At 39.1% G+C, this 21986-nt stretch overlaps 1 protein-coding gene across 7 annotated transcripts in view; it reads left to right on the top strand.

Moving 5' to 3' along the window:
* Positions 1-21986, top strand: part of AGTPBP1 (ATP/GTP binding carboxypeptidase 1) — a 195029-nt gene that overhangs the window by 5464 nt on the left and 167579 nt on the right. Inside the window, exon 1 of one of the 7 annotated variants that reach the window (XM_054520126.2) lies at positions 12977-13302. The exons of 5 other annotated variants lie outside the window; for them this stretch is intronic. The gene's annotated coding sequence lies outside the window, so the exon portion shown is untranslated. Of the gene's footprint in view, positions 1-12976; positions 13395-21986 lie in introns of those variants that run through there. One more of the 7 variants, XM_024252584.3, reaches the window with a different exon arrangement.

Genomic DNA, 21986 nt, shown 5'->3' with positions numbered 1-21986 from the left:
TATTAAAAAAAAGTATTATAGCTAGATAGTAGGAATAAGCTCTACAGTGTTCTCTAGCACTGTAGGATGACTGTAATTGATAATATATGCTTTCGAATAGCCAGGAGGATATCAAATGTACAGAAAGAAATGATAAATGTTTGAGATGATGGATTTGCTAATTACCCTGATCTGATTGCTATACATTACATATACCAAAAGATCACTGTGTACCTCATAAATACATACGATTATTATGTGCCAATTAAAAAATTTAAAGAAAAATATTTTAACATACAAAATTAAGTACAGTAAAGGTTATTCACAGAAAGTTTCTTAATGGTTTTAGTCAGGTGCTGATACAATGGGATTATAGTGTTAGTAATCTGAATACCGTCTAAAAACAAACATCAGACCTGGTAGTGCATTTCTATATAAATGTTCAAATTTAACATTTTGGGAATGTAAATATTAAACAGTGAAGGCACAACGTGAAAAGCTCCACTAATATCTAACTCATAAGCTTAAAAAAAAGCGACCTGGTTTCCCTTTTTAATTTCTGCTCATTTCTCACTTAATTCATGCTGAGAGTGAACTGCCCTATGGAGAAATGCCAGGCACTTGCTGTCTTTGCCTCAGATTTTTCCTTAAGGGGAAAATGATTTAAAATTATGACGATTATAAGGATATTGGTTATATAGGGATTAAAAACAATAATAAAGTCAGCCAGAGGGATTTATGGTCAGATAATGTTAATAAAAATCTGAACACTGCCTACATATAATAGAGTTTAATGAATTAAAAAATATTAACAAGAACTCTTTAGGTTTATTAATTTATGGTCAACACACTTTCTAGACTCCTTTTTGGTGCATGGTGAAAACTAATCTCTCACCTTTTAATTTAATCTCATTAATTTTAACTTTTATTTATATTTGAAACAACTTTTTTTCCCAGTTTTTAACACAAGGTTCATATTTTGATCTTTAAAAAAAATTTATTTTAAAAAATGGTGGTAAAACATATATAACATAAAATTTACCATTTAAATCACATAAGTGTGTAGTTTAGTGGCATCAAGTATATTCACATTGTTGTGTGGCAGTCACCACTATACATCTATGGAACTTTTTTTATCTTCTCAAATTGAAACTCTGTATATATTAAACAATTACTCTCCCCCTCCCCCATAGTCCATTCCCTGGCAGGCACTGTTCTATTTTCTGTTGCTGTGAATTTGACAACTCTGAGTAGGTCTCATGAGTGGAATCAATCATACAGCGTTTATCTTTTTGTGACTGGCTTATTTCATTTAGCACAATGTCTTCAAGGTTCGTTCATGTTGTACCATGTGTCAGGACTTTCTTTTTAAGGCTGGATAATCTGTTGCATATATATATACCAGATTTTGTTTATGCATTCATCCGTTGATGAATGGACACTTGGGTTGCTTGTGAATAATGCTGCTTTGAATCTAGGTATGTAAACATCTCTTCAAGACCTTGCTTTTAATTAATTAATTAATTAATTATTTAAATTTTTTTTTAGATGGAGTCTCGCTGTGTTGCCCAGGCTGGAGGGCAGTGGCGTGATCTCGGCTCACTGCAACCTTCGCCTCTGGGTTCAAGTGATTCTCCTGCCTCAGCCTCCCAAGTAGCTGGGACTACAGGTGTGTGTGACCATGCCTGGCTAATTTTTTTTGTATTTTTAGTGGAGACGGGGTTCCACCATATTAGCCAGGATGGTCCCTGTCTCCTGACTTCGTGATCCACTTGCCTTGGTCTCCCAAGGAAGACCTTGCTTTCAATTCTTTTGAGTATATACCCGGAAGTGGAATTGCCGGATTGTATGGTAATTCTATTTTTAATTTTTCAAGGAACCTTCATACTGTTTTCCATGGTGACTGCATCATTTTATATTCCTATCAATAGTGCACAAAGATTCTAATCTATGCACATCAACACTTACTATTTTCTGTTTTTGTTTTGTTTTTGGTAGCAGCCATCCTAATGACTACAAAGTGATATCTTGTAGTTTTGATTTGCCTTCATGTTGCTGTATTTGGTTTCCTAGTATTTTGTTGAAGAGTTTTGCATTAATGGTCATAAAGAATATTGGTCTGTCATTTTCTTGTAGCATCTGTCTGACTTTGGTATCAGGGCAGTACTGGCCTTATAGAATGAGGTAGGATGTGTTCCTTCTTCACTTTTCTGGAAGAGTTTGAAAAGAACTGGATTTTTTTTTTTTTTAATGTTTTGTAGAATTTACCAGTGAAGCCATCAGATTCAGGGCTTTGCTTTGTAAGGAGGTTTTTTTGTTTGTTTGTTTCAGACGGAGTCTCTCTTTGTCGCCAGGCTGGAGTGCAGTGGTGCGATGTTGGCTCACTGCAACCTCTGCCTCCTGGGTTCAAGTGATTCTTCTGCCTCAGCCTCCTGAGTAGCTGGGACTACAGGCGTGCGCCACCACGCCCAGCTAATTTTTTGTATTTTTAGTAGAGACAGGGTTTCACCATGTTGGCCAGGCTGGTCTCGATCTCTTGACCTTGTGATCCACCAACCTTGGCCTCCCAAAGTGCTGGGATTACAGGCGTGAGCCACCGTGCCCAGCCTGTAAGGAGGTTTTTAATTACTGATTACATCTCCTCAATAGTTATGGGTCTATTTAGATTTTCTATTCTTTTGTGGTTCAGGCTTGGTAGGTTTTGTGTTTCTAGGAATTTATCTCATCTAGGTTATCCAATTTGTTGGTGTACTGTTGTTCACAGTACTCTGTTATAATCCTTTTTGGTTTTGTGGAATTGGTCATGAATGTCTCCCCTTTCATTTCTGATTTTAGTAATTTGAGTCCTCTCTCTTTTAAATCTTGCTAAAGGTTTGTCAGTTTTGTTAATCTTTTCAAAGCACCAACTTTTGGTTTTGTTGATTTTCTTTATTGTTTTTCTAGTCTCTATTTTAATTATTTCTGCTCTGGTCTTTTTTATTTTCTTCCTTCTGCTCACTTTGGGTTTAGTTCTTCTTTTTGTAGTTCCTTAGTTGTAAAGATAGGTTGTTTTGAGAGCTGTCTTCCTTTTTAATGTGTTTATGTCTATAGATTTTCTCCTCAGCACTACTTTTGCTATATCCTGTAAGTTTTGGTATGTCATGTCTTTGCTTTCATTTGTCTCTGTTTTCTGGTTAACCCAGTGATTTCTTCTTTGATTCATTGGTTAAGAGTATGTTGTTTAATTTCCATAAATTTGTGTATTTTCCAGTTTTCTTTCTCAGATTGATTTCTAACTTAATCCTGTTGTGAGGTTGGAAAGCACACTTTGTATGATAAATATCTTTTAAAATCAGTTGAGACTTAATTTGTATCCTAATATGTGGCCTGTTTTGGAGAATGTTCTATGTGCACTTGAGAGGAATTTATATTCTGTTGTTGAGTACCTTGTTCTAAATATATGTTAGATCTAGTTGATTCATTGTGTTGTTCAAATCATCTCTCTCTTCACTTCTTTCTGGTTGTTCTTTTCCTTGTTGAGAATGGTGTATTACGTCTCCACCTTTTATTATAGAAGTATTTCTCCCCTTAATTATGTTAATTTTTGCCTCATATTTTGATGATCTGTAACTTCTTCATATATTTTGTTGGTGTGTAAATGTTTATAATTGTTTTATCTTCTTGCTCTATTGAACTTTTTATTAATATATAATATACTTTTTCTCTTGTAAACTTATTTGACTCAGAGTCTGTTTTGTCTGATACTAGTATAGCCCTTCCTGCTCTCTTTTGGTTACTATTTGCATGGAATATCTTCTTCCATTCTTTCACGTTCCATGTATTTGTGCAATGGGATCTAAAGTAAGTCTCCTGCAGACAACATACAGTTGGATCATTTAAAAAAAAATATTCTGCCAGTCTTTGTGTTTTGATTGGCAAATTTAATCCCTTTACATTTAAAGTAATTACTTCCGAAAGTGAATTACTTTATTTACTTATTTCTGTTCTTTGTTTTTTATATGCCATATTAGCTGTTTTTATTCCTCATATTTTATATATTTTGATTTATATTGGGATATTAGCTGGAGCTGACTTTGGGTTATAGTGGTTTTCTTCATAAAGTGGTTTCTTCAAAAAAACCCAAACCACTATTTGGGTTATAGTGGTTTCGTCATAGTCCCGTCCTGGCTAACACGGTAAAACCCCGTCTCTACTAAAAATACAAAAAATTAGCCGAGCATGGTGGCAGGCACCTGTAGTCCCAGTCTCTACTAAAAATACAAAAAATTAGCCGAGCATGGTGGCGGGCACCTGTAGTCCCAGCTACTTGGGAAGCTGAGGCAGGAGAATGGCGGGAACCCAGGAGGTGGAGCTTGCAGTGAGCCGAGATCGCACCACTGCATTCCAGCCTGGGCGACAGAGCAAGACTCTGTCTCAAAAAAAAAAAAAAAAAAAAGGGTCATAGTCATAGGTTAGAGGCAGAGAAAAATGTGTGTTTCAAGGTAAGATTTTAAATCTCATTTATCATCTGTATAGACTTAGAAATTTTGGCTTTAAGTCTGAAAATAGTTGAAATCTGAGTTGGAGGAAGAGTTATTTTAAACAAATCATTTAATAGTTGAAGGGTAATGAGATTCTGCTCTTCAAACCTATCTCATTTATTGATAGTAAAATGGAAATGTCACAAAGCAAAACTAATTAGACTTTTTATAAGTATCTGAACATTTTTTGTGGAGTAGTGTGTGAACCTTACAGATTTGTTTGGTTTTGATAAGAATGCATGATCAGGAAAGATATATAAGCTTTTTGTAGGTTTACTCTTACCCATACTTTTTGATAAAATTGACAATGAAATAGGTGAAATCAATTTTCCTGTTTGAAGATTGGACTAAAATATAACATAATCATTGGGCTGGACTTGGTGGCTCATGCCTGTAATCTCAGTACTTTGGGAGGCCGAGGTGGGAGAATTGCTTGAGCCCATGAATTTGAGACCACCCTGGGCAATAAGACAAGACCCGGTCTCTACAAAGAATGAAAAAAACAATTAGGTGGCTGGTGGTGTGCACCTGCGGTCCCAGCTGAGGCAGAAGGATTACTTGAGCCCAGGAGGTTGAGGCTGCAGTGAGCCTTGTTTGTGCCACTGTACTGTAGCCTAGGTGACAGAACAAGACCCTGTCTCAAAAACAAACAAACACACACAAAAAACCAAAACACCTCCCCCCCCGAAAAAAAAAACCCTGCCAAACTACTTCCAAAGTAATTGCACCATTGTACATTCCTGTCAGCAATGTGTGAGGGTTCCAGTTTCCCACATCCTTGCTAACACTTGTTATTGTCTGTCTTTTTAAAGTTTAGCCATTCTATTGGTTGTGAAGTGGTATCTCATTGTAGGCTAAGTTTCAAAATAGCGGTTAGGCATAACAGGAGTGATAGTACTCTAAGATGAAGTTAATGTTCCAATTAAAATATTGAATAGGCTGACCTAGGAATGGTTCTTGACCCTGGCTATGCATGATTAGTATCACTTCCTAATTTAAAAAAGTTGATGTCACAACTTCATTTCATTTCTGAGGATATTGTACTGTTCCGCTCCCACTCCACAGCCCAAATCCTTCATTTAAAAATAAAACAGTAAAGACACACTTGTAGAGAAAGAACCACTTTCCCTTAAGCAAAGAGAGGGTTTACCATAGGCTGCTAAATAGTTTAAAGAATTGTTGGAGTGTATCAGTATGGGTTCAGTCAGGAGACAGAAACCACATAGTAATTTAACAGGGAAAGAATAATATAAGGAATTATTGACTGTAACAGGGGATTGGAGTAATAAGAGATTTACCAGTGAGAAGTAAAGATAATGCTAAAGAATATAGGAATAGCAGATATAAGGAGCAGTGACTATCCCAGGACTAAGATAGAGTGCATTTCCATCTTCCAGGTGAACTTAGATCTTATGGGAAAGGGCACGTTCAAGGCTATGTCAAAGGGCACGTTCAAGGCTGTGTCAAAGGGCAAGTTCAAGCTATGGTACAGCACTAGTGGAATTTGCTGGAAATTTACCCCTTAGGGTACCAGGGAATGCTGTTTATGAAGAGGTATCTCATCAGAGACCTCTACTACAAAACTACCTAGGCTCTTGTTGGAAAAGCAGCACATACTGAGGAGCCTGGTGGTAGAAGAACCATCCTTGTTGAAGGAGTAGGGCCCTGGAAAAGCCTTGCCTACTGGAGCCAAGTGAATGCCCTGGAACTAGGAAGCACAATTCTTTTCCCTTGCATGCCTTTCCAGTGCCCTCTACTGACAAAGCTTAATGTCATGTCAGCTGGCAGATAAAAAAAAATATTTAAAGGGCACAAATTCATTTTCACAGAGCAGACAAAAAGGGCGAATTGGGAGATGAGGGGCAATAAATCAATATCTAGCACAGGCATTAAGTGGCTTACTTAGGAGGAATTAAGTTGGGAGATCTGAAGAAAGAGACAGTATGTTGAGCTTTAAGGAACAACTCTCACATCTTAGCACAGAACTGGGAAACCAAGAGAGTTACCTCTTTTATGATTAGGAAACCTCCGGTCTAATTGTGAAATTGCTTCTAGAGCTTCATTTCTGGAACCACACTGCTGTTTCAGAATCTGGAAACAGTTGAGGTCAGGAGGCTCTGGTGATCAGGAACCTCGGACTATCCTTACTAGCTGTAGAACCATTTTGGGCCTGTTCTGGTGTGCACCAGCTGCCTGCTAGTGACTGCCCCAACTTTTCTAAGTCTTTATACCCTGGAGGAACTGCGAAATAACTTTAGGTCTCTTGTCTTTTTGATAATAGCCATCCAAACAGGTGTGAGGTGGTGATATTTCATTGTGGTCTTGAATTCCATTTCTCTGATAAGTGATGTGGAGCAACTTTTTATATACCTGTTGGCTATTTTAATATCTTCTTTGGAAGAGTATTCAGGTCTTTGGCTGATTTTTTAATTGGGTTATTCTTTTTTTTTTTTTTTGCTATTGAGTTGTGTTTCTTAAATATTTAAGATATTAACCCTTTGTATCTTGAGATAAGCTATATATCTAGATGTATGGCTGGCACATATTTTCTCCGAACCTATAGGCTGTCTTTCATTTGTTATTTCCTTTGGTGTGCAGAACTTTTTAGTTTGACATAGTCCCATTTGTTTTTGTTTTTGTTGCCTATACTTTAGATCCTATGCAAAAAATTGCCAAGACCAGTGCTGAGCAACTTGTTCACTATGTTTTGTTCTAAGAGTTTTATGGTTTAGGTCTTACATTTAGGTCTTTAATTCAGTTAGTGTAATGTTTTCAAGGTTCATTTATGTTGTAGTGTATATTGAACTTCATTGCTTTTTATGGCTGAATAGAATTCCATTGTATATTTCTACCATGTATTGTTCATTCATCTATTGGTGGGCACGGGTGGTTTTCATCTTCTGACTGTTGTGAGTAATGCTGCAATGAACATTGGCATAAAGTATCTGTTCGAGTCCTTGTGTTTAGTTCTTTTGGGTATATACCTAGGAGTGGAATTGCTGGGTCATATGGTAATTCTATGTTTAGCTTTTTGAGGAACGATCAAACTGTTTTTTTCACAGTGGTTGTATTATTTTACACACCCACCAGCAACATACCTAGGTTCCAGTTTCTCTACATCCTAACACTTGTTTTTTTCCCCATTTTTATGATAATGTCCTTTGATATACAAAATTTTTTAGTTTTGATGAAGTCCAGTTTATTTTTTGTTGTTGTTCATGCCTTTGTTGTCATAACTAAGAATTCATTGCCAAGTCCAAGGCATGCAGATTTACCCCCATATGATCTTCTAAGAGTTTTAATTTATATTTAGGTTGCTGATCCCTTTTGAGTAAATTTTTATATGTGATGTGACATAGGGGTCCAGCTTCATTCTTTGGCGTGTAGATATCAAGTTGTTCCGGCACCATTTGTTGAAGTGACTTATTTTTTCCAATTGAATGGACTTGACACGCATGTCAAAAATCGATTGGCCCTAGATATATGAGTTTATTTCTGGACTTTCATTCCATTGGTCTGTATGTCTGTCTTTGTGCTACTACTAGCTGATTTTAATTAATGTTATTTATTTAGGTTGGTGTGAAAGTAATCACAGTTTTTGCCATTACTTTTAATTAAAAGTACAATTAACATTAAAAGTGCTGGCAATAACTGTGATTACTTTTGCACCTAATACACCATGATTTGATATTGATACATAATATCAAATAGCAAAGCTATTAAAAACCATAAGCCAAAGTAATACTAATAAAAATATAGTCCAAGTCATCATTTATGTAAGATTTTGAAATAAGCCAACTTTTTTTTTTTTCTGATTTGCATGGTGAGGCCGAAATATAGGTCCACAAGTTAACAAAATATTTGTATGTGTTTTGACTTTTTTCATCTTTTATAGGCTTTAACATATACAATAAAATTGCCTTTTAAAACTAAAAGAATGAAGTTCATCTTGTTCACATGAAACCTATTTTTGTTTTGTTTAATTTGAAATAAGCATTCACAGTTTTCATTTTTATCTGACATGAGACAGTTCCTCCTTGCTGTAGGTGCTTGTTAAATAAGAAAAAACTTAAGAAGTTGTAAACTTGCAGCTAAATGTTCCTATGATTGGCAGGACATTACTGGTTCAGGGAAATCCATAACTTTTTTAGGGGCAGATCAGTAAATCTCATCTCGAGTGTATAATCAAGAGCATAAATCTCATCTTGAGTGTATAATCAAAGAGGAGGAAGAGCAAAATTCCTCCTCCTCAAAGTTAAGTTCTCAGCCTGAGCACAAGATTCAGAGAAAGGGTTCCTTTCTCAGTCTTACTTTCCTTTTTAATATTTTCCTCCTATCAGCAAGACTTGAGATTTGCAGATAAACATTCTTACTCACAAGCCCAAGAAACAATGGAAACATTTTAAGATTGCCTTTTTTTGATCACAGGATTTTTTTCCCAAGAATCTTGTCACTTGAAGTAAATATATATATATATATATATATATATATATATACGTGTGTGTGTGTGTATATATATATATATAAATATATATTTTGAGACACGGTCTTGCTTGAGTATAGTGATGCAGTCATAGCTCACTGCAGCCTTGAACTCCTGGACTCAGAGATTCCTCTTGCTTCAGCCTCCCAAGCAGCTGGGATTACAGCCATATGCCACCATGCCCAGCTAATTTTTTTTATTTTTTTATTTTTTGTAGAGATGGAGGTATCACTATGTTACCCAGGCTGGTCTGGAACTCCTGGCCTCAAGTGATCCTCTTGCCTTGGTCTCCCCAAAGCACTTGGGATTACAAGTGTGAACCAACACAACTGGCCTTAAAAATATTTTCTGTAAGGCCTGGCAGAGATTGTTCACTTACTTCATGTGATAACAAATGTTTGTAGATTGGGCCGTTCTTCATTCTCAAAATACTTGGCAAAGTCTGGTCCGCTGTGTTTGTGAAAGTACTCCTGGAATTCATCTTTCAGCTTAGATACCTGTTGAGAATTCTTCTGCTAAGCCACTGTATTTCTGTATGTAGTAGATTTCTGTCCTCTTCATCTGTGTTTTTACACAGTTCTTTAAGCATTTTTGAATGAACAGGTTTTTATATAACAGTTAATACTTTTTTGGAGCTTCAATTAGAACTTTAAAAATTTCCTTTCCTAGGGCTTTTGACACCAGCATCTCTCTGTGAAGAAAACACTGTGTTGTGAAGTGGGGTTTGCTTTTATTTTTTTGAGACGAAGTCCCCCTCTGTTGCCCAGGCCGGAGTGCAGTGGTGCAATCTCGGCTCACTTCAGCCTCCATCTCCTGGGTTCAAGGGATTCTCCTGCCTCAGCCTCCCAAGTAGCTGGGATTACAGGCGCGTGCCACCATGCCCGGCTGATTTTTGTATTTTTGGTAGAGACGGGATTTCACCATATTGGCCAGGCTGGTTTCAAACTCCTGACCTCAGGTGATCTGACCACCGCATCCTCCTGGAGTGCTAGGATTACAGGCGTGAGCCACCACACCCGGCCGAATTTTGGAGCACTTTGGATTTCTGATTTTCAGATTTGGGATGCTCAATATGTACTGTAGAACTTTTTTCAGTTTCTCTTTCTGTATCTCATATAAACATTTTACTGATCTTTTACTCAGTGTAATTTTACATTTTTTAAATTATAATTGTAGTAGATTCTCACCACCAATTGTGTGACTTTCCCTTTTCTGGGCAATAAATTCTACTACTATGTAACTTGCTGCCTCAGCCTTTTCACTGATTTTTTTTTAAAACAAAATCTTTATTCTGTTTGTTTTGAGATTCCAGTATATTTGACACTTAACTTGTCAAATGAATGTAATTTGTATTTAAGTGTCTTTTGAATTTTGCTGGAACCATTGCTGTATTTGTAAAGTTGTTTTCCACAGCCAACACAAAATGCTGTAGGAAAACTTAGTACAGCCCATGTATACATCCATTGATACTTACTTGCATTGTAAAGAGGGACTTGTTTCGTGTGTCTCTTGATGCACTAGTGCGATGAAATGACTCACTAGATACAGTTCTTTACCAACCTTACTGGAATTTTCCTTTGGCCCTATTCTCACAATTCATCCTCAGAAATTACCACATTGGATTATCGGGCATTTGTAAAACACAGATGTTAATGTATAAGACTTAAGACCATAGCAAAAAACTGAGAAAAATCACAAAACTAAATTTTCATGATATAACTCCATTGTAATTTTGTCCATGTTTTTCAAAGCTTGCGCCAAATAGCAAAACATTGGGGGTAACTGAGTTGCAACATGTAAACATTTTTCTTTTTCTTTTTTTCTTTTTTTTTTTTTGAGACAGAGTCTTGTTCTGTTACTCAGGCTGGAGTGCAGTGGCGTGAATATGACTCACTGTAGCCTCAACCTTCCAGGCTCAAGCGATCCTTCTACCTCAACCTCCCATGTAGCTGGGACCATAGGTGCATGCCACCACACTGGCTATTTTTTTTTTTTGAGACGGAGTCTTGCTGTGTCTCTCAGGCTAGAGTGCAAGTAGCATGATCTCGGCTCACTGCAAACTGCAACCTCTGCCTCCTGGGTTCAGGCGATTCTCCTGCCTCAGCCTCCCGAGTAGCTGGGATTACAGGCATGTGCCACCACACCTGGCTAATTTTTTTTTGTATTTTTAGTAGAGACGGGATTTTGCCATGTTGGCCATGCTGGTCTCGAACTTCTGACTTCAGGTGATTCACCCGCCTTGGCCTCCCAAAGTGCTAGGAATACAAGTGTGAGCCACTGCGCCTGACCTAATTTTTAAGTTTTTGCAGAAATGAGGTCTCCCTATATTGCGCAGGCTAGTCTCGAACTCCTGGGCTCAAGCAGTCCTCCCACCTTGGCCTCCCAAAGTACTGGAATTACAAGTGTAAGCCACTGTGGCTGGCCTTTTCATCAGAATTAAAATTTCTCTCCAATTTTCCATTACACTTGTAGAGCTTTTTTGCTTATATCAGGCAGTTGGCGGTGCCTATGGGAGGTCTGTGGAGGTAATTTGAGAGGGAGAGGCTGATGTTCATTAGCTCCCTACCATCCTCCCCCTATGCGTAGCAACCAGCAGTTATCAAAGACAACTGTATCCCAATAAACATGGTCTTACTGTGCACTACCACATGGCTAATTTCTAACACAGTTGTTAATGAGGTTGTTCATTTACTGTCAATACTGCTATTGCTTGATGCACAAAAGTTAAAAAAAATTTTTTTTTAATTTTTTGTTAAATTTCTGATCTCTCAAAGAACTCAAGCAGTATCTTCAATATCTTGTGGACTCCAGGTTGAGAATCCCTGCTTTACACTCTGGGACCTCTTCATACATTGTTGTAGAAAAACTGAACATGTCTGTGTCTGTGCTTTCCTCTATATCAGGCAGCTTTTGCTCATCTTCGAAATCTCTCACAAGTGACGAATTTGGTAGACTTAAGTTACATCTGGAAGTGTAGCTGCAGGGTGTAGGGGAGTCTGAGAAATGCTTTTTAGTTTTTAAACTTTCAAGTTCCTGTGGTATAGGAAGGCACGGTAGAGAGAAATTGGGATAGATGCTGTGTGCCATTATACCGTATCTGCCATATTACTGGATTTTTAAAAATGAAGACTTCCTTGCTTGTTTGTGTAGTAAAATTTTTTTTCAAAAGAAAACTTAAAAGCATTCATTAATTAAAAAATTTATTTAGCACCTGCAGTGTGCTGGCATTCTTCTAGACACTTGGGAGGCATTTAGTAAGCAAAACAAAGATCCATGCCCTCATGAAGCTTTAATTCCAGTGGAAAGAGATAGATAATAGACATACACATTGTTAAATTAGTTGTCTGTGTTATTGTGTGAATAAAAAGAATCAAGTAGTGGCCAGTGAAATCTTAGATATTATACCATGTGAGTATTTATGCGGATATGGTTTTCCCCACAACCTTCAGGAAATAATCTATTTTGGTTGCTTTCATAGTAAACAGTGGTGATAAATGGCTAAGGGTCTAGGATAAAGTAGATTGTGGCATTAATGTATGTGTTATGATGTGGCATATATTGAGCATTTGTAAGTTTATAGAAATAAACTGTTCTGTCAAAAATTGGTTTTGACACAGGTTCATATATTACTGGTTATTTAGTAATGACAGTTTTCAAAGTTGTCTTAGTCTATTTGCACTACTACAACAAAATACCATAGAGTAGGTAGCTTATAAAGAACAGTTGTTTATTTCTTTTTTTTTTTTTTTTTTTTGAGACAGAGTCTTACTCTGTTGCCCAGGCTGCCAGGCTGGAGTGCAGTGGTGTGATCTCGGCTCACTGTGACCTCTGCCTCCCAGGTTCAAGTGATTCTTCTGCCTCAGCCTCTTGAGTAGCTCGGATTACAAGTACTCACCACCACACCTGGCTAATTTTTGTATTTATAGTAGAGTTCGGGTTTCTTCATCTTGGCCAGGCTGGTTTTGAACTCCTGACCTCAGGTGATCCACCTGCCTTAGCCTCCCAAAGTGCTAGGATTACAGGCGTGAGCCACCGTACCTGGCCAGATGTTTATTTCTAACAGTTCTGGTGGCTGGGAAGTTTAAGATCAAGATGCTGGCAGATTCATATCTGGTGAGGATCTGTTTCATGGTTCATAGATGGTGCCTTTTCATTGTGTGCTCACATGGTGGGAGAGAAGAGCTTATTCTCTAGGGTTTCTTTTAGAAGGACACTCAACCCAGAGGAGGCTTCCAAGATGACCAAATAGGAACAGCTCCGGTCTGCAGCTCCCAGCGAGATTGATGGAGAAGACGGGTGATTTCTGCATTTCCAACTGAGGTACCTGGTTCATCTCAATGGGACTGGTTGGACGGTGGGTGCAGCCCACGGAGAGCGAGCCACAGCAGCATCTCACCTGGGAAGCTCAAGGGGTAAGGGGATTTCCCTTTCTTAGCCAAGGGAATCCATGACAGTCTGTACTTGGAGGAACGGTACACTCCTGCCCAAATACTGCGCTTTTCCCATAGTCTTCGCAACCAGCAGACCGGGAAATTCCCTCCTGTGCCTGGCTCAGCAGGTCTCACGCCCATGGAGGCTTGCTCACAGCTAGCACAGCAGTCTGAGATCAACCTGCTATGCTGCAGCTTGCTGGGGGGAGGGGCGTCCGCCATTGCTGAGGCTTGAATGGGCGGTTTTGTGCTCACAGTGTAAACAAAGAGACCAGGAAGCTCAAACTGGGTAGAGCCCACCATAGCTCAGCAAGGCCTACTGCCTCTCTAGATTCCACCTCTGTGGGCAGTGCCTACCAGAAGAAAAGGCAGTAGACAGCTTCAGCAGACCTAAATATCCCTGTCTGACAGCTCTGAAGAGAGCAGTGGCTCTCCCAGTGTGGCGTTTGAGCTCTGAGAACGGACAGACTGCCTCCTCAAGTGGGTCCCTTACCCCCATGTAGCCTGACTGGGAGACATCTCCTCATAGGGGCTGATAGACACTTCCTACAGGCGAGTGCCCCTCTGGGATGAAGCTTCTAGAGGAAGGATCAAGCAGCAGTATTTGTTGTTCTGCAGCCTCTGCTGGTGATACCTAGGCAAACAGGGTCTGGAGTGGACCTCCAGCAAACTCCAACAGACCTGCAGCTGAGGGGCCTCAGCTGACTGTTAGAAGGAAAACTAACTAACAGAAAGGAATAGCATTAACATCAAAAAAGAGCACATCCACCTCAAAACCCCACCTGTAGGTCACCAACATCAAAGACCAAAGGTAGATAAAACCACAAAGATGGGAAGAAACCAGAGCAGAAAAGCTGAAAATTTCAAAAAACCAGAGCACCTCTTCTCCTCCAAAGGATTGCAGTCCCTCACCAGCAAAGGAACAAAACTGGATGGAGAATGAGTTTGATGAGTTGACAGAAGTAGGCTTCAGAAAAGTTGGTAATAGCAAACTTCTCTGAGATAAAGGAGCATGTTCTAACCCATCGCAAGGAAGCTAAAAACCTTGAAAAAGGATTAGATGAATGGCTAACTATAATAAAGAGTATAAAGAAGACCTTAAATTACCTTATGGAGCTGAAAACCACAGCACGAGAACTTCGTGACGCATGCACAAGCTTCAATAGCTGATTCGATCAAGTCAAAGAAAGGATATTAGTGATTGAAGATCAAATTAATGAAATAAAGCAAGAAGACAAGATTAGAGAAAAAAGAGTGAAAAGAAATGAAGAAAGCCTCCAAGAAATATGTGACTATGTGAAAAGACCAAATCTACGTTTGATTGATGTTCCTGAAAGTGACGGGGAGAATGGATGCAAGTTAGAAAACAACCTTCAGGATATTATCCAGGAGAACTTCCCCTACCTAGCAAGGCAGGCCAACATTCAAATTCAGGAAATACAGAGAACAACACATACATACTCCTTGAGAAGAGCAACCCCAAGACACATAATTGTCAGATTCACCAAGGTTGAAATGAAGGAAAAAATATTAAGGGCAGCCAGAGAGAAAGGTCGGGTTACCCACAAAGGGAAGCCCATCAGACTAACGGTGGATCTCTCGGCAGAAACCCTACAAGCCAGAAGAGAGTGGGGGCCAATATTCAACATTCTTAAAGAAAAGAATTTTCAACCCAGAATTTCATATCCAGCCAAACTAAGCTTCATAAGTGAAGGAGAAATAAAATCCTTTACAGACAAGCAAACGCTGAGAGATTTTGTCACCACCAGGCGTGCCTTACGAGAGCTCCTGAAGGAAGCACTAAACGTGGAAAGGCACAACCGGTACCAGCCACTGCAAAAACATGCCAAATTGTAAAGACCATTGACTCTATGAAGAAACTGCATCATTTAACAGGCAAAATAACCAGCTAACATCATAATGACAGGATCAAATTCACACATAACAATATTAACTTTAAATGTAAATGGGCTAAATGCCCCAATTAAAAGACACAGACTGGCAAATTGGATAAAGAGTCAAGACCCATTGGTGTGCTGTATTCAGGAGACCCATCTCACATGCAAAGACACAAATAGACTAAAAATAAAGGGATGGAGGAAGATCTACCAAGCAAATGGAAAGCAAAAAATAAGCAGGGGTTGCAATCCTAGTCTCTGATAAAACAGACTTTAAACCAGCAAAGATCAAAAGAGACCAAGAAGGCCATTACATGATGGCAAAGGGATCAATTCAACAAGAAGAGCTAACTATCCTAAATATATATGCACCCAATACAGGAGCACCCAGATGCATAAAGCAAGTCCTTAGAGACCAACAAAGAGACTTAGACTCCCACACAATAATAATGGGAGACTTTAACACCCCACTGTAAATATTAGATCAACGAGATAGAAGGTTAACAAGGATATCCAGGAATTTAACTCAGCTCTGGACCAAGTGGACCTAATAGACATCTACAGAACTCTCCATCCCAAATCAACAGAATATACATTCTTTTTAGCACCTCATTGCACTTATTTTAAAATTAACCACATAATTGGAAGTAAAACACTCCTCAGCAAATGCAAAGAACAGAAATCACAACAAACTATCTCTCAGACCACAGTGCAATCAAATTAGAACTCAGGATTAAGAAACTCACTCAAAACTGCACAACTACATGGAAACTGAACAACCTGCTCCTGAATGACTACTGGATACATAATGGAATGAAAGCAGAGAGATAAAGACATTCTTTGAAACCAAGGAGAACAGACACAATGTACCAGAATCTCTGGGACACATTTGAAGCAGTGTGTAGAGGGAAATTTATAACACTAAATGCTCACAAGAGAAAGCAGTAAAGATCTAAAATCGACGCCCTAACATCACAATTAAAAGGACTAGAGAAGCAAGAGCAAACAAATTGAAAAGCTAGCAGAAGGCAAGAAATAACTAAGATCAGAGCAGAACTGAAGGAGAGAGAGACACAAAAAATCCCTTAAAAAAATCAATGAATCCAAGAGCTGGTTTTTTGAAAAAAATCTACAAAATAGACTGCTAGCAAGACTAATAAGGAAGAAATAAGAGAAGAATCAAATAGATGCCATAAAAAATGATAAAGGGGATATCACCACCGATACCACAGAAATACAAACTACTATCAGAGAATACTATAAATACTTCTATGCAAATAAACTAGAAAATCTAGAAGAAATGGATAAATTCCTGGTCATATACACCCTCCCAAGACTAAACCAGGAAGAAGTTGAATCTCTGAATAGACCAATAACAGCTTCTGAAATTGAGGCAATAATTAATGGCCTACCAACCAAAAAAAGTCCAGGACCAGACGGATTCACAGCCGAATTCTACCGGAGTTACAAAGAGAAGCTGGTACCATTCCTTCTGAAACTGTTCCAATCAATAGAAAAAGAGGGAATCCTCCCTAACTCATTTTATGAGGCCAGCATCATCCTGATACTAAAGGCTGGCAGAGACACAACAATGAAAGAGAATGTTAGACCAATATCCCTGATGAACATTGGTGCAAAAATCCTAAATAAAATACTAGCAAACCGAATCCAGTAGCACATCAAAAAGCTTATCCACCACGATCAAGTTGGCTTCATCCCTGGGATGCAAGGCTCGCTCAACATATGCAAATCAATAAACGTAATCCATCACATAAACAGAACCAATGACAGAAACCACATGATTATCTCAATAGATGCAGAAAAGACCTTTGACAAAATTCAACAGCCTTTCATGCTACAAACTGTCAATAAACTAGGTATTGATGGAACATATCTCAAAATAATAAGAGCTATTTATGACAGACCCACAGCCAATATCGTACTGAATGGGCAAAAACTGGAAGCATTCCCTTTGAAAACTGGCACAAGACAGGGATGCCCTCTCTCACCACTCCTATTCAACATAGTGTTGGAAGTTCTGGCCAGGGCAATCAGGCAAGAGAAAGAAATAAAGGGTATTCAATTAGGAAAAGAGGAAGTCAAATTGTCCCTGTTTGCAGATGACGTGATTGTATATCTAGAAAACCCCATTGTCTCAGCCCAAAGTCTCCTTAAGCTGATAAGCAACTTCAGCAAAGTCTCAGGATACAAAATCAATGTACAAAAATCACAAGCATTCTTATACACCAACAACAGACAAACAGAGAGCCAAATCATGAGTGAACTCCCATTCACAACTGCTTCAAAGAGAATAAAATACCTAGGAATCCAACTTACAAGGGACGTGAAGGACCTCTTCAAGGAGAACTACAAACCACTGCTCAATGACATAAAAGAGGATACAAACAAATGGAAGAACATTCCATGCTTATGGATAGGAAGAATCAATGTTGTGAAAATGGCCGTACTACCCAGGGTAATTTATAGATTCAGTGCCATCCCCATCAAGCTACCAATGACTTTCTTCACAGAATTGGAAAAAACTACTCTAAAGTTCATATGGAACCAAAAAAGAGCCCACATCGCCAAGTCAATCCTAAGCCAAAAGAACAAAGCTGGAGGCATCACGCTACCTGACTTCAAACTATACTACAAGGCTACAGTAACTAAAATAGCATGCTACTGGTACCAAAACAGGGATATAGACCAATGGAACAGAACAGAGGCCTCAGAAATAACACCATACGTCTGCAACCATCTGATCTTTGACCAACCTGACAAAAACAAGCAATGGGGAAAGGATTCCCTATTTAATAAATGGTGCTGGGAAAACTGGCTAGCCATATGTAGAAAGCTGAAACTGGATCCCTTCCTTACCCCTTATACAAAAATTAACTCACGATGGTTTAAAGACTTAAATGTAAGACCTAAAACCATGAAAACCTAGAAGAAAACCTAGTCAATACCATTGAGGACATAGGCATGGGCAAACACTTCATGACTAAAACACCAAAAGCAATGGCAACAAAAGCCAAAATTGACAAATGGGATCTAATTAAACTCAAGAGCTTCTGCACAGCAAAAGAAACCACCATCAGAGTGAACAGGCAACCTACAAAATGGGAGAAAATTTTCGCAACCTACTCATCTGACAAAGGGCTAATATCCAGAATCTATAAAGAACTTAAACATATTTACAAGAAAAAACCAAACAACCCCATCAAAAAGTGGGCAAAGGATATGAACAGATACTTCTCAAAGGAAGACATTTATCCAGTCAACAGACACATGAAAAAATGCTCATTATCACTGGTCATCAGAGAAATGCAAATCAAAACCACAATGAGATACCATCTCATACCAGTTAGAATGACGATCATTAAAAAGTCAGGAAACAACAGATGCTGGAGAGGATGTGGAGAAATAGGAACACTTACACTGTTGGTGGGAGTGTAAATTAGTTCAACCATTGTGGAAGACAGTGTGGCAATTCCTCAAGGATCTAGAACTAGAACCCAGTGATCCCATTACTGGGTATATACTCAAAGAGTATAAATCATGCTGCTATAAAGACACATGCATATGTATGTTTATTGTGGCACTATTCACAATAGCAAAGACTTGGAACCAACCCAAATGTCCATCAGTGAAAGACTGGATTAAGAAAATGTGGCACGTACACCATGGAATACTATGCAGCCATTAAAAAGGATGAGTTCATGTCCTTTGCAGGGACATGGATGAAGCTGGAAACCATCATTCTCAGCAAACTATCGCAAGGACAGAAAACCAAACACTGCATGTTCTCATTCATAAGTGGGAGTTGAACAATGAGAACACATGGACACAAGGCGGGGAACATCACACTCCATGGCCTGTCGGGGGGTCAGGGGCTGTGGGAGGGATAGCATTAGGAGAAATACCTAACGTAAATGACGAATTGATGGGTGTGGCAAACCAACATGGCAATGTATACCTATGGAACAAACCTGCACATTGTGCACATGTACCCTAGAACTTAAAGTATATTAAAAAAAAAAAAAAAGACACTCATCCCATTCATGAAGCCTCCACCCTTATGACCTAATTATCTCCCAAAGGCCCCAACTTCTCTTATTGTCACTTGGGGGTTAGCTTTTCAACATAAGGATTTTGGGAGGCACACGAACATTCAGACCATAGCAAAAATGTTCAGTTATTTTTATTTTATTTATTTTTTGAGACAGCGTCTTGCTCTGTCACCCAGGCTGAAGCGCAGTGGTGCGAACACAGCTCACTGCAGCATTAACCTCCTGTGCTCAAGTGGTCGTCACACCTCAGTTTCCTGAGTAGCTGGGACTACAGGTATATGCCACCATGCCTGGTTAATTTTTTTATTTTTATAGAGAAAGGCTCTTGCTATGTTGCCCAGGCTGGTCTTGAACTCCTGGGCTCAAGCAGTCCTCCCACCTGGGCCTCCCAAAGTGTTGGGATTGCAGGCGTGAGTCACTGCACCCAGCCTGTTCAGTTATTTTTGAATCATCATGTTTTAGAAGGCAGTAAGTGCTTTGGAAGAAGACAAAGTAGATTCCGGCAAGGGCAATGGGTGTGCTAGGGTCTGGAGGTAGTTTGCAATATTAAATAGGATGGTTGGGATGGGTTGTATTGAAAAGGTGATACTTGAGCAATGGAAGTGATGGAGTTAGTTATTGGGATATCTGGCAGAAGCACATTTCAGGCAAAAGAAACAGCTTATGCAAAGGCACTAAAGTGAGAGCCTGGCATGTTGGAGGAAAGCAAGGGGGCCCAGCCAGCGCATCCAGAGCAGAGTGAGTGAGAAGAGTTGTAGGTAGGATATGAAGACAGGGAGGTAAGGACTGGGGGTATTCCCCTAGGGTCTTTTATGTCATTGAAATTGGCAGCTGCACAGGGCTTTGAGCAGAGTAGTGACAAAAATGTACCTAAGGTGTTTTTTCCTTCTTCTGTCCCCCAGTGTATTAAAAGGATCACTAAGCATGTTGTGTTGAGAATAGACTGTAGGGGGCGTCAGAGGTAGAAGGGAGACTAGTGACATTGTTTACTTGACCATGGTAGATGTGGTAAAGTGATCAGGTTCTGGATATATTTTGAAAGTAGAATTATCAAGACTTCCTGATGTATTGGATGTGGGACAGGAGACAAGGATGAAGCTAAGGTTTTGGATTGAGCAACTGGAGACATAGAATTGTCTTTAACTTAGATGGGAAAGCCAGGGTAGAGCACACTTGGAAGGGAAGGTCAGATCCATTTTGCACATGTTGAGTTGGTAATATTATTAGAGATTTAAGTGGAAATGTTGAGTAATTACAAGACTAGATGAGATTACCAAGGAAGAGACTGTAGTTAGAAGAGGACAAGAAAGGACTAAGCCCTGGGCGTTCCATTAAAGGAAACTTAGAAGTGGTCAGTGAGGTTGGGAGAAAACAAAGTATATAGCCAAATGAAGAAAGCATTTCCAAGAAGAGGATGTGGTCAGCTGTATCAAATGCTGCTGATAGGACAAATAAGGTGAGGACTGAGAATTGACAATTGGATTTAGTAACATGGAGATCATTGGTTGTTGATAAGAATGGTGTTAGTGGGGTGGGGAAAGTCTCATTGGAATGTGTTTAAGAGAGGATTGGAAGAGAGGACTTGTTGACAGGGTGCATAAACAAGTCTTTGCTTTCAGAAGGAGAGAAATGGGACAGTAGCTGGATTGGGGGGATGGGAGCAAGAAAGTTTATTTCCTAAGACACAGAAATATCATGATTTTATGGTGATGAAAATGATTCAATAAAGAGGAAAGAGGAGATTATACCTAAATTTCGAGCTCAGTTTTTATCACTTTTTTTCATACATTCTCAGTTCCTCTGCCCTCTTGCTTTATCACACTTGGCTTGGCAAAGCCACAAACTTGGTGAAATGCAACACTTCTGCTTCTAGGTGCCTGCACTTTCTATTACACCATATTGTAATCAACACAAGCTTTCGCAAGATTTTTCATTTATTCTGAAGTGTTCTGGCTTCAGGCTTCAGTAATAAAAAGTGAACTGTAAGGGACACACTGGCCTACCTTACGATAACAGGGTTGAGAACTGACCTTTTTCCTGGGGGACTCTTAAGCCTAGAAAGCAGAATTCTTTGAGGTTGTCTGTTTCTTTAGTGAAGATTATTTGCCAGGGGTTAGATGCTTGATACTGCTGAGCATGTTCCACAGTGGTAAGGCATGGAGATATGGAGGAGGTAAGAAGTTACTATTTGCAGTTCCAAAGTTTTAGTTAGCCCTGTTTTGTAGTCTTCCTCTGTCATCCTTGTTTCTGAGTGCTAGGTTCCTAGTTTCCTGGGTTCTTCTTAGCATAATACCTGTTCCTTCTTCCCTCTTAGTTTTCCTTTTTGTCACTGTAGGTTTAAACATAACCAACCTTCCTTCCTTCCTCCTTCCCTTCTTCAGAATTCTTGTTGCTTTATTTTTTTCTTTTTTTTTTGAGACAGAGTCTCGCTCTGTCACCCAGGCTGGAGTGCAGTGGTGCAATCTCAGCTCACAGCAACCTCCGCCTCCCAGTTCAACTGATTCTCCTGCCTCAGCCTCCTGAGTAGCTGGGGTTACAGGCTTGCACCACCAGGCCAGGCTAATTTTTGTATTTTTGATAGAGATGGAGTTTCACCATGTTTACTA

This window comes from Pongo abelii, chromosome 13 (genome assembly GCF_028885655.2).
Source record: "Pongo abelii isolate AG06213 chromosome 13, NHGRI_mPonAbe1-v2.0_pri, whole genome shotgun sequence".
In the NCBI taxonomy this organism is placed as follows: domain Eukaryota; kingdom Metazoa; phylum Chordata; class Mammalia; order Primates; family Hominidae; genus Pongo; species Pongo abelii.
This window is presented reverse-complemented; position numbering and strand designations above follow the sequence as displayed.